Genomic DNA, 11453 nt, shown 5'->3' on the forward strand with positions numbered 1-11453 from the left:
ATTTTATCCCATTCTGTGGGTTGTCTTTTCACTCTCTTGATGGTATCCTTTGGAGCACAAATGCTTGTAATTTTGAAATCCATGTATCTATTTTTAATTTGTTGCTTGCACTTTGTCATCATAGCTAAGAAACCATTGTCTACGCCATGGTCATGAAGATTTATACCTATGTTTTCTTCTAATAGTTTTTAGGTTTAGCTCTTATATTTAGATCTTTGATCTATTTTGAGTTAATTTCTGTATGTGGTGTGAGGTAGGGGTCCCACTTCATTGTTTTATATGTGGATATTCAGTTGTCTGAGCACAATTTATTGAAAAGACTATCATTTTCCCATTGAATTTTCCCAGCACTGTTTTGGAAAGCCAGCTGACTATAAATGTAAGGATTTATTTCTGAGCTCCCAATTCTATTCCATTAATTTATTTGTCAGTCCTTATGCCAGAATCTCACTGTCTTGATTTATGTAACTGTGTAGTAAGTTACAAAATCAGATAGTTTAAAAAAACAAATAATTCCTCTGGTGCATGAGAAAAAAGCAGCAGTCTTTTGCTTCATCATTCACCCCTGAATCCTATCCCCCACTTTCAAATTTTTATCTATTTTATCTATCTATCTATCTATCTATATATCTATTTTTATGTCTAAGAAACCTACTTACTCAGCTCTTTCTTGATTTAATCTTTTGACGTCATCTACTGTCTTCTTTTAATGGTAGATGGGGATTTGGTATTTTTACCAAAAAATACTCCTTCCTTGCCCTCTAACCTCACAATTTATTAAATTAATAAGAAGTGTTTGCATTTTATGATCAAATTAGCATTACTCGCTGCTGAACCAAGGATGGTATTCTGATTTCATTCCTTTTTTCTACGTTTTGTTTTTCCTACAGTTGATAATGCCTACTTTGCTTGCTTAGTTTTACAGATTGCTCTCATTCTTCTCAAGTCCTCCAACAGATAGATAAAGCCTCTCTGACTACTAATATCTGAGCATAGCATGTCATCACAACCCCAATCCTGGGCCTATATCTGGAGAAAACCATAATTCGAAAAGATACTAGGATATGGCCTATCTTTTTTTAATGTTTCATGAGTTTGAGCTATAGCCAGCAAAAGCATCAGGTAGACTAAACAAGAAAAAAATAAAGGACTCAAATAAACAATTTATTTCCTGAAGACATCCCTCCAGTTCTATGTCCTCTGGGCTTATTCTCTAAGCCATCTGAGCTATTGCTCTTCTGGGGCTTCCCTGGGCTGCTCTCTTGAACTGGATCCCATTTTCCTGGATCCAGTTTCTTCCCTTTTCTTGGTACATTCCCATTTTTTTGGTGGAGTACATCCTCCAACAACTACCTCAGATATGTGCAAGGGAGGTAAGTAATTTGAGATATCAGATGTCTAAAAATGTCATGCTCAGTTGATAGCTGTCTGGGTGCAGAATTCTGGGCTAAATATAATTTTTCCTCAGATTTTGAATACATGCTCCTTTGTCTTCTGGTTTCAGCATTGCTCTTGGGAAGGCCAGTGCCACTTGGACTCTCGATCCTTTAAATGGGATCTGCTGTTGCTTTTGGATTTTACACGTATTTTAGGTCTGAAATTTCATGATAGTCTTTGTGGAGGTCTTTTTGTTGTTGCTGTTGTTATTGAAAGAATTGTTAAATTCATTTTATTTTATATGTATATATGTATATATATGTTTCAAATATACAGCATAATTCAACCTCTGTATACACTACAAAGTGATCACCATCACAAGACTACTTATCATCCGTCACCACACAGTTGACTTCCTTCACCATTTAACCCATACCCAAACCCCCTTCCCCTCTGGTAACCACTAATTTGATCTCCATATCTATGAGCTTGTTTTTGTTTTGTTTGTTCATTTATTTTGTTTTTCTAGATTTCACAGTTGAGTGATATAATATTGTATTTATCTTTCTTCATCTGACTTATTTCACTTAGCACAATATCTTCAAGGCCCATCTATATTTTCACAAATGACAGAGTTTTATTCTTTTTTATGGCTGAGTAGTAGTTCATTGTATATATACAGCACATTTTCTTATCCATTCATCCATCAATGTACATTTAGGTTTGTGGCAGTCTTCTTTTAATTCATTGTGATACAAATCCAATGGACCATTTCAATCTAGAAAATCATATTCTTTTGTTCTAGTAATTTTATTGTGCTATCTCTTTGATAATTTTTTCATTGTTTGCCTATTGCTTTCTTTCTGGAAATCCTGTGAGTTGGCTCTGTGCTTCCTGGATTGATTAATTTTTTTTCTATTTCCTCTTATTCATTTTTTTAAAACTATGCTACATACTTTATTCAGATTTTGCTGGTTTTTAAATAATGTTCTTTTTCTGTTCCAGGATCCCATATTGCATTTAGTTGTCATGTCACGTTAGTCTGCTCTAAACTGTGACAGTTTCTCAGTCCTTCCTTATCTTTCATGATCTTGACACTTTTGAAGAGATTTGGTCAGATATTTTTTAGAATGTCCTTTAATTTGTGTTCTTCTGCTGTCTTCTTATGATTTGATTGAGGTTTTGCATTTTTGAGAAATATACTACAGAGATAATGTGCTCTTCCCAATGCATCACATCAGGGAATACATGATATCTCTTATTATTGGTAATTTTAACCTTGATCACTTGGGTAAAGTGGTATCTGCCAGCATTAACTGAATTTTTTTAAAAAATTGAGGTACAGTTGATTTACAGTATTATATTAGTTTCAGGTGTACAACATAGTGATTCAAAATTTTTATAGATTGCACTCCACTTATAATTATTATAGAATATTGGCTGTATTCCCTGTGTTGTACACAGCTTAGCTTATTTGTTTTATACATAGTAGTTTGTACTTCTTAATCCCCTTCCCCTATATTGACCCTCCTCCCTTCCCTCTCCCCACTGGTAACCACTAGTTTGTTCTCTATATCTGTGAGTCTGTCTCTTTTTTGTTATATTCACTAATTTGTTTTATTTTTTAGAGTTCACATATAAGTGATAACATACAGTATTTGTCTTTCTCTGTCTGACTTACTTCACTTAGCATAATACCCTCCAGGTCTATCCATGTTATTGCAAATGGCAAAATTTCTTTTTTTTTTTTTTTTTTTTTTTTGTGGCTGAGGAGTATTCCATTGTATATTTATACTACATCTTCTTTATCCATTCATCTGTTGATGGACACTTAGGCTGCTTTCATATCTTGGCTATTGTAAATAATGCTGCTATGAACATTGGGGTGCATGTATTTTTTCAAATTAGGGTTTTCATTTCCTTTAGATATATACCTAGGAGTGGAATTGCTGGATCACATTGTAGTTCTATTTTTAGTTTTTTAAGGAACTTCCATACTGTTTTCCATAGTGGCTATACCAATTTACATTCCCACCAAGAGTGTAGGAGGGTTCCTTTTTCTCCACATCTTTGCCAACACTTGTGGTCTTTTGATGTTAGCCATTATGACAGGTGTGAGGTGATATCTCATGATTTTGATTTGCATTTCTCTGATGATTAGTGATGTTGAGCATCTTTTCATGTGCCTTTTTGCCATCTGTATTTATCCAACATTTTCATCCTAACAGTTTCCAAAAAATTCTTGCTATCTCATGTAGTATCAACTACTTTTCCCAGATCTTTCCTTCTGAATCCTTTCATAGGGTAGCTATAGGAGCTTATATGAGTTAAAATCTTTCCAGCTCATTTAAAGAAAGATAGGGGGGAAAATCACTCATAGTTTAAATTTGCTTATAAAGACATTGAAAAGAGCCAGAGTTGAGACAGGTTTGGAACAGAGTTTGGTCTGTGTGCCTGCATTTATTTTTCATATTTGCTGGAGTAGTCTGAAATTAAGTCCTTTATTTCTGTAATTGGCCTGACTCTTCCTGTTAGCAATTAGCTGAGGCAGAATCATGGCTGAACTTGTTTTTGGCATGCATAATATGCCTGGCATGCAAGGCTGTGGGTGAATGACGTGGGGGGATCACCACTCTGTGTTGACCCCTGCATCCAGAGCACTTGCCAGAAATTATGGTAGCAGCAAATCTTACACATCCAACTCTACTCTGGCTGCCCCTTGGTCCATCTTGGCCTCCAGCCACTGACACTCTGAGCCAAGGGGTTTCTTATGGAAATCACTTACATCCACCGCCCCCCCCCCCCAGGCTTTCCTTTCACCTGGTTGAATCACAGGTTAGTCTACCTCTGCTCTATCTCCTTACGTCAGTACCAGCAGAAATTCCTTGTAGTCTCTGCATGTGGATGTCTCTTCCCATAGGTTCTGGGTCTGATACAGGCCATTTAATGGGCCCTTAGGAGGGGTCGGGTGTGGCAGAGTTAAAAATGCTCAGATCACTATCTTGAGTGGAGTTCTGATTTCCCCCACCCACCACTGCAGTTTTCTTAGAATTTTTTCCTTTTCCTTTCCATTCTTTTTTTCTCTTTTCTTCTCCTTCTCCTACTTCTCCTCCCCCACTTCTTTTTCCTCCCCCCTCCTCCCTCCTTTTTAAAAATTATGTATGTTACATATAAAGTAAAGTGTACTGTTGGGCTGCACCCTGCAGGCCTACAAGGCCCGCTCTTGCCCAGCTTTAGGACCAAAGAAAGGGCCCAGAGTCAGCAACAGAGATGGTTTAATGGATGGGGGAGTTTACATGTCTGAAGCAAGGTCCTGGAGCAACACCCCACCGTGTGCAGGGGACGGTGGGTAGGATATGATGACAGTCTTCACCACCAGAGGGAGAGGGAGATTACCAGTTATAAGGGGGAAATGATGTCGGGTTGGCTCATCAGTTACCGGGGAAACCAGCAGAGGGGCAGGGCCCTCACCGCCCCTTTCATAAGAACAATCAGTAGCTGGGGCCTGGAACAAGTATGTAGGAAGTTCAATTATGTTAGTAGGGTATGGGTGAAGCAGGCACTGGTCGAGCAAGGGGTGTATAGAGAGCAAGAGAACAGCTGCCTTGAGTGGCCTGGCCATACATGTACTAATAAGGGCATGCTGGATAAATTTATTTATTTATTTATTTATTTATTCTGAGAGCTTTTCATTTTATTTATTTGTTTTTTAAATTGATTTTTTACTGAAGTATAAGAGTTGATTTACAATGTTGTTTTAGTTTCTGGTGTACAGCAAAGTAATTCAGTTATACATATATATACACATATTCTTTTCCATTATGGTTTATTACAGGATAATGGATATGGTCCCCTGTTCTGTACAGTAGGACCTTGTTGTCCATCCATTCTGTATATAATAGTTTGTATCTGCTAATTCCAAACTCACAATCCATCTCTCCCCGACCTCTCCTCCCTCTTGGGAACCACAAGTCTGTTCTCTATGCCTGTGAATTTGTTTCTGTTTTGTAGATAAGTTCATTTGTGTCATATTTTAGATACCACATATAAGTAATATCATATGGTATTTGTCTTTCTCTGTCTGACTTACCTCACTTAGTATGATAACCTCTAGGTCCATCCATGCTGCTGCAAATGGCATTATTTCATTCTTATGGCTGAGTAATATTCCATTGTGTGTGTGTATATACATATATATATATATATATGTATATACACACCACATCTTCTTTATCCATTCATCTGTTGATGGATATTTAGGTTGCTTACATGTCTTAGCTATTGTAAATAGTGCTGCTATGAACATTGGGGTGCGTGTATCTTTTTGAATTATAGTTTTGTCCAGATATATGCCCAGGAGTGGGATTGCAGGATCATATGTTTATTCCATTTTTAGTTTTTTGAGGAAGCTCCATACTGTTCTCCATAGTGTTTGTACCAATTTACATTCCCACCAACAGTGTAGGAGGGTTCCGTTTTTTCCACACCCTCTCCTATGCTGGATAAGTTTATGTATGTGTGTGTAACTACCACTCAGATAAAAATATAGAACACCTCCATCACCCCAGAAGGCTCTCCCTCTTCAACCCATACCCACCCCCCATCCAAAGGTAAATACTATCCTGACTTCTATTCCCATCAATTGTTTTTGTCTGTTCTTGAACTTCATATATATTTCTCCATTTACTCAGATTTCTCTTTATTTTTCTCATGCTGATTTTATAATTTTCTTCAAATAAATTTCCTTTTGTTTCTTTTCTTAATTGAAGTATAATTGATTTACAATATTATATTAGTTTTAGGTATACAACATGGTGATTCAATATTTTTATAGATTATACTCCATTTAAGGTTATTACAAAACAGTAACTATATTCCCCTGTGCTGTACAATATATCCTTGTTGCTTATTTATTTTATACATAGTAGTTTGTATCTCTTAATCTTTTACCCCTATCTTGCCCCTCCCCCTTCAAGTAAATTTCTTAAAGGGAAATCTATGACATATTGGACCTTTTAAATATGGCATCTCACTTCATCTTCCTGGGTTAGGCATTACTGTCCCCATTTTACAGTGGAAAAAACCGAGGCTGAGAGGTTAAATAATCAGCTTGAGCTCACATAGTCACTTTCTCACAGAACAAGCAGCAGAGTCCAGATTTAAATTCATGTTGGTCTGCTTCCAAAGTCTGAGCTCTTTCCTCTAGAAACTAGTATCTCAACAAACACCTTCTGCTCATGAACGAAACTTAATATAGGGCCCTTTTTCACATCAGTGAATTATTACTAAAGTTGGAATGGGCTGTAGAAACTTTTCTGCATATTTTGAGAAATATGGTACATCACCTTTATTTGCTCCCACCCTGCTTCTCCTCCCTCCCGAGACACCTACCAAATTCTGTCTCAGTTTCCACAGTGAAACTGGCCTCAGGTTTCCAGTATTTTTGACCGACTAACACCATCAAGAGTAATGGTCGAGACTTCCCTGGTGGCTCAGTGGTTAAGAATCCGCCTGCCAATGCAGGGGACACGGGTTCGAACCCTGGTCCGGGAAGATCGCACGTGCCACGGAGCAACTAAGCCCGTACGCCACAACTACTGAGCCTGCACTCTAGAGCCCACGAGCCACAACTACCGAGCCCACGTGCCACAGCTACTGAAGCCCTCGCTCCTAGAGCCCATGCTCTGCAGCAAGAGAAGCCACTGCAATGAGAAGCCCGCGCGCCACAAGGAATAGTAGCCTCCGCTCGCAGCAACTAGAGAAAGCCCGTGTGCAGCGACGAAGACCCAATGCAGCCAATAAATAAATAAATTTATTAAAAAAAAAAAAAAGAGTAATGGTCAATTTCCCATTCTTTCCAGAAGGGGGCAGTAGAGCCCACACTAAATTGCTTAGACCCCGAACTGCCTAAAGCCAAATTCCAAGGAGACCTGAGGCGGGTGACTCACTGAGCAGTTACTGTTTACTAATTACTGTGGACCTTATGCACACACAACGTTACATAAAGTTTACGCACAATGTTAAGTGAAGTTTAATTTCTACATTCTGTTCTCCCTTTTCCCTTTGAACTAGTCCACACCCTTATCTTCTCTTATTGAAACCTCTCACTTACCTCCTCTCAGCTCCGAAGTAAGTGAGTGAGTAGTCCGTTTTCTCGGGGCTCTGTTTTCTTCCAAAGGCAGTCCTAGAAAGTCGTTTGCCAGTTTGTGTTCATGACTTCCCTCAAAGTGACTGCTAATGGCTGACTCCAGTGCAAGAAGCGTGGCCTAATATCTGGTTAGTGTTGTGCAAATCTATAAGAGAATTAAAAAAAAAAAAAATTTAAAAACTACAAAAAAAATAGCTGACGTTTACTGTGCCTTTACTAAGTGCCAGGCACTTTTTAAGCCCAGGCGCCCACAGAGACACTGAAGACCCCTATGCAGCTGTGCACATATGAGTGAGTTCCACAATCGTGGCACAGAGTCTGCAGGAGCTAGAGACCTCAGAGGACCAGCACAGCTGCTGAAGAGGCTAATGTCTGCAACTTAAGAGCTTACTTTGGTGCTGAACTTGCCATATATCTGGGGTCGGTGGGTGTAGAGCCTTTCCTTGCCCTACTCAAACCTCTGCAAGGGTGACTGACCCTTTCTACCTCTGATGTCCTGTGGGCCTCATGGCTGCATCACTTACCTGGATTGTTGTCTACACCGTCTTGTGTTCATCTTTACTATTCTGAGTGTATGAATGGTATCTCCCCAAGCCAGGCTGTGGGCTCCTCAAGGATCCTTCCATGCTGCACACTTTTTGACCCTCTTGTAAATTTCCATGGTACATAAGCTTAGAAAATCTTGATTGATTGGAACTTGGAGTGGGAGTCCCATTGCTAGTGTGAAATAAAAGTCATATTTTTATGACAAAACATTTAAACAAAAAATCTTCTCTGCCCTTTGGCCTCCTCTCTCCCCCACACTGTGCACTGTGTATCCACATTATGCATCAACTAAACCTCCCCCATGGGCAGGGCCGGAATACCTGCTCAACCTCTCGTAGCACCAACAAGACAAGTCCTTAAAAATAACATTCCTTCTTGATCTTGTAAGGGGTCACGTGACCCACCATGAGGGCGCTTAGATCTGGATTACGTAAACTGTCAGTAATATGTCATTTGATATACAGCTCTCTGTCTCAAAAAACTTATATAAATTGTGTCTTGATTTCTAATGGTCAGAACAGTTCTCAGAGCTTCCTGAGATGCTCTTCCTGGGTTATAATCCTCAAACTTGGCACAAATAAAATTTTCCTTTTCTTTCTTAGATCGACTGATTCAGTTTTTGTCAACACTAGCACTTACTAGCTGGCATTTCCCCACTGTGGGTCCCAGCGTCCTCATCTGTGAAACAGGGAGGTTGGTCCTTACCAACCCTGCCATTCTGGAATTCTTTGTATTCTGCTTTGTCTTTTTTAGGGTCTGCGTAGAGAAATGCTGAGCGACTGAAAGCAGCCAGTTACTTGGTGGGTGGGGGTAGGAGGTGCGTGTCAGTGTCAATCTCAGCAGTCAAAGGGGGACATGGAGTTTTGGTTGGAGAGATCCCTGGGAGGTTTTACCACATTGGATGAAAGTTCTGAGTTTGCTTTGGCCTCAGCCTCTCTCTTCAGAAACAACAGAAGCATTACAACTAGCATCACGTACAAGCTGCAGAGAAATGGAGAATAAGGCTCCCTAAAATGGCCATGAGAACCAGTCACCAGCAGAGCTTTCTTCGGCATAAGACTGAGTTGAAGAAAAATCTGCATTCAAACAAATGGTTCGCTGAGTAGCTTTGTTTATGAAATACAATGATGTCCTGTGAATCTAATATGGGATGTTATCTTACAGTTGATGACATTGCTTCACATAATTTTTGTTCCATTAAAAAACTTTAATTCTTCACTGTTGGTCAGACTTGAAATGGTGTTCAATGCCATGGGCAAAGGAGATTATTAAAAGATGTGAGGGTCAGAGATTATTCATTAAGAGTAATGGACACACTTTGTGGGTATTAAAACCCTCAAAACTGATTAGTTCTGGCGTGTTCATTTTCTAAAACAACTGCAAAATAGTGGGAACAGGCTGGGCTTCAAAATCAAGGCTTGGTCTGGATCCCCTAGGGACCAGGAGAGGTGATGGCTTCACCTCTCTAGATCCCATTCCCTTGAGTGTAAGACTCATGTCTTATGTGTCAGGCTGGCTTGGGGGACAGTGAGTGAGCAGGTCAGCTTGGAGGGGGGCGGGGGGACCTACAACGCAGGGAGGAGGGGACAGCAAGTCTGGAAAGGTGGTGAGAGGTCAGATGACAGAAGATGGTGGCCATCAGGTCAGGGTCTAGAATCTGTCTTTTGCAGACACCAGAAATCAAAGAAAGAATTACAAGGTCAAAAAGCATGTGGGAAAGGTGGGCCTGGCTGTGTCACACAGGATGAAGAGGCAGGAAGATGGAGTTGGACGCTAACCGTCATCTAGGCATGTTACTTCCCCTTGGAGAGCATTTGATGTTGCACTTTCAGTCCAGTATGAGGTGCTGTCTGTTTGGGTGGTTTTTATAAGCTCATCTCCATTTTTTATTTCTGTTTCCTAGTCACCTTGCCGGGGGGCCGCACATACTCCTATAGCTGCCCTGTGGCCTCTGTTCGCCTGACAGCCTTGCCTGGGGTGTCCCCATGTCCGTGGCTTGGCTCTGCTGGCATCAGGTCAAGGATGGTGACATCAGGTCAGGACCCCTTAGAGCCAGGTCACGCCCACGTGATAGGGCACGGCCCACACTGAACTGTACTCTCAACACTTACAATTCTGACAATCTACCATCTAGGGTGCAGCACCCAAGTGTGGACAAAGTGAACTCTAAAGTTTGGTTTTGGTCCCCGTGGTCTGCTATCATCTGCCCAGTGCATCCTAGCGGGGTCTGCTTGCCCTGGAGTTTCCTCATCCCACAACTCGTGTCTCTGGATCCCAGCCCCTAAGTGCTCTGCTCACCCCTTTCCAAAGGGACAGCCAAGCCTTGCTCAACAGACCATCTGGCATGTGTGGAAAAGGCTCCAAGCTTCAGGGTCTGGGTTTTCTGTCTGGATGCTGGGGTTGTGACTAACACCTGAGCCAGAGCCATGGGGCCAAATAGGGTCACGTGTGGGAAGTCACACTGAGTGCTCCAAAGTGCGCCCAAGTGGTAATGAACCTGCTCGCGGACACGTCTCGGGCCCCGAGAACTTTGGAAAACTCCTCTCCTTTCCAGAACATGTTGGTGAGTTTAGCTGGGTCTTGTGGGTGCTGGATTTTAACGCAGAGGAGGGATGACCGTGGGAAGGAGAGGGAGAAGGGCCAGCACATTGATTCCCAGCACCGGCTGGCATTAACAGAGGAGCAGGCGTCTGAGCATCTGAATCTCGCTTTAGGATGCAAGGACCGGGAAGGAGGAAAACGGACATGTTTGAAGGCTGAGCCAGTCACCGTAAAGCCCTTGACTGGTCACAGTAAGTACAGCTCGGCAGAGGGAAAGCCGGCTCAGCCTGACCCATCTGATCAGCCAGTGCTGGTACAAAGCAAGGAACATGATGAACATAAACATGTGAAATATTTCTAGCAGTGACCTTCTGTCTGCTGTTGTGAAGTCAGGACCCAACACACAGCGCCCTGCTCGGTGTCCGCACAAACACTTCATGCTTCTGTTTGTTCAGGGTCCTGCCTAGCAGGACTGAAGCAGAGCCTGTGAGTCACATGCATGTGTCATCCAGCTGGCGTCCAGTGCTAGTGTCTTTACCAAAGATGGCAAAGAGAGTGCAAAGATAAGAGCCAGCCTCTGCTCTCAGATATCTTAAAATCCAGTTGAGGAGACCAGAACTGTGTGACCTGGGACAAATCACACAACCTCTCTGGGCCTGTTTTCCCAATCCCCACAGTAGAGAAGGAACTTCCACTTTCGTTAAAGAATCACAGACCCTTAGTTGTGGCAGAGACCTCCTCCTCCTCCCACCTCTCTTCCACCACAGCCTAGACAAGGGGTCACTTTTGCTCCATACCTCCTCTCACGGGGACCTCACTACCACCTGTGCAGTCATTCTGA

Source organism: Balaenoptera physalus (genome assembly GCF_965194825.1).
Source record: "Balaenoptera physalus genome assembly, chromosome: 7".
Taxonomy (NCBI): domain Eukaryota; kingdom Metazoa; phylum Chordata; class Mammalia; order Artiodactyla; family Balaenopteridae; genus Balaenoptera; species Balaenoptera physalus.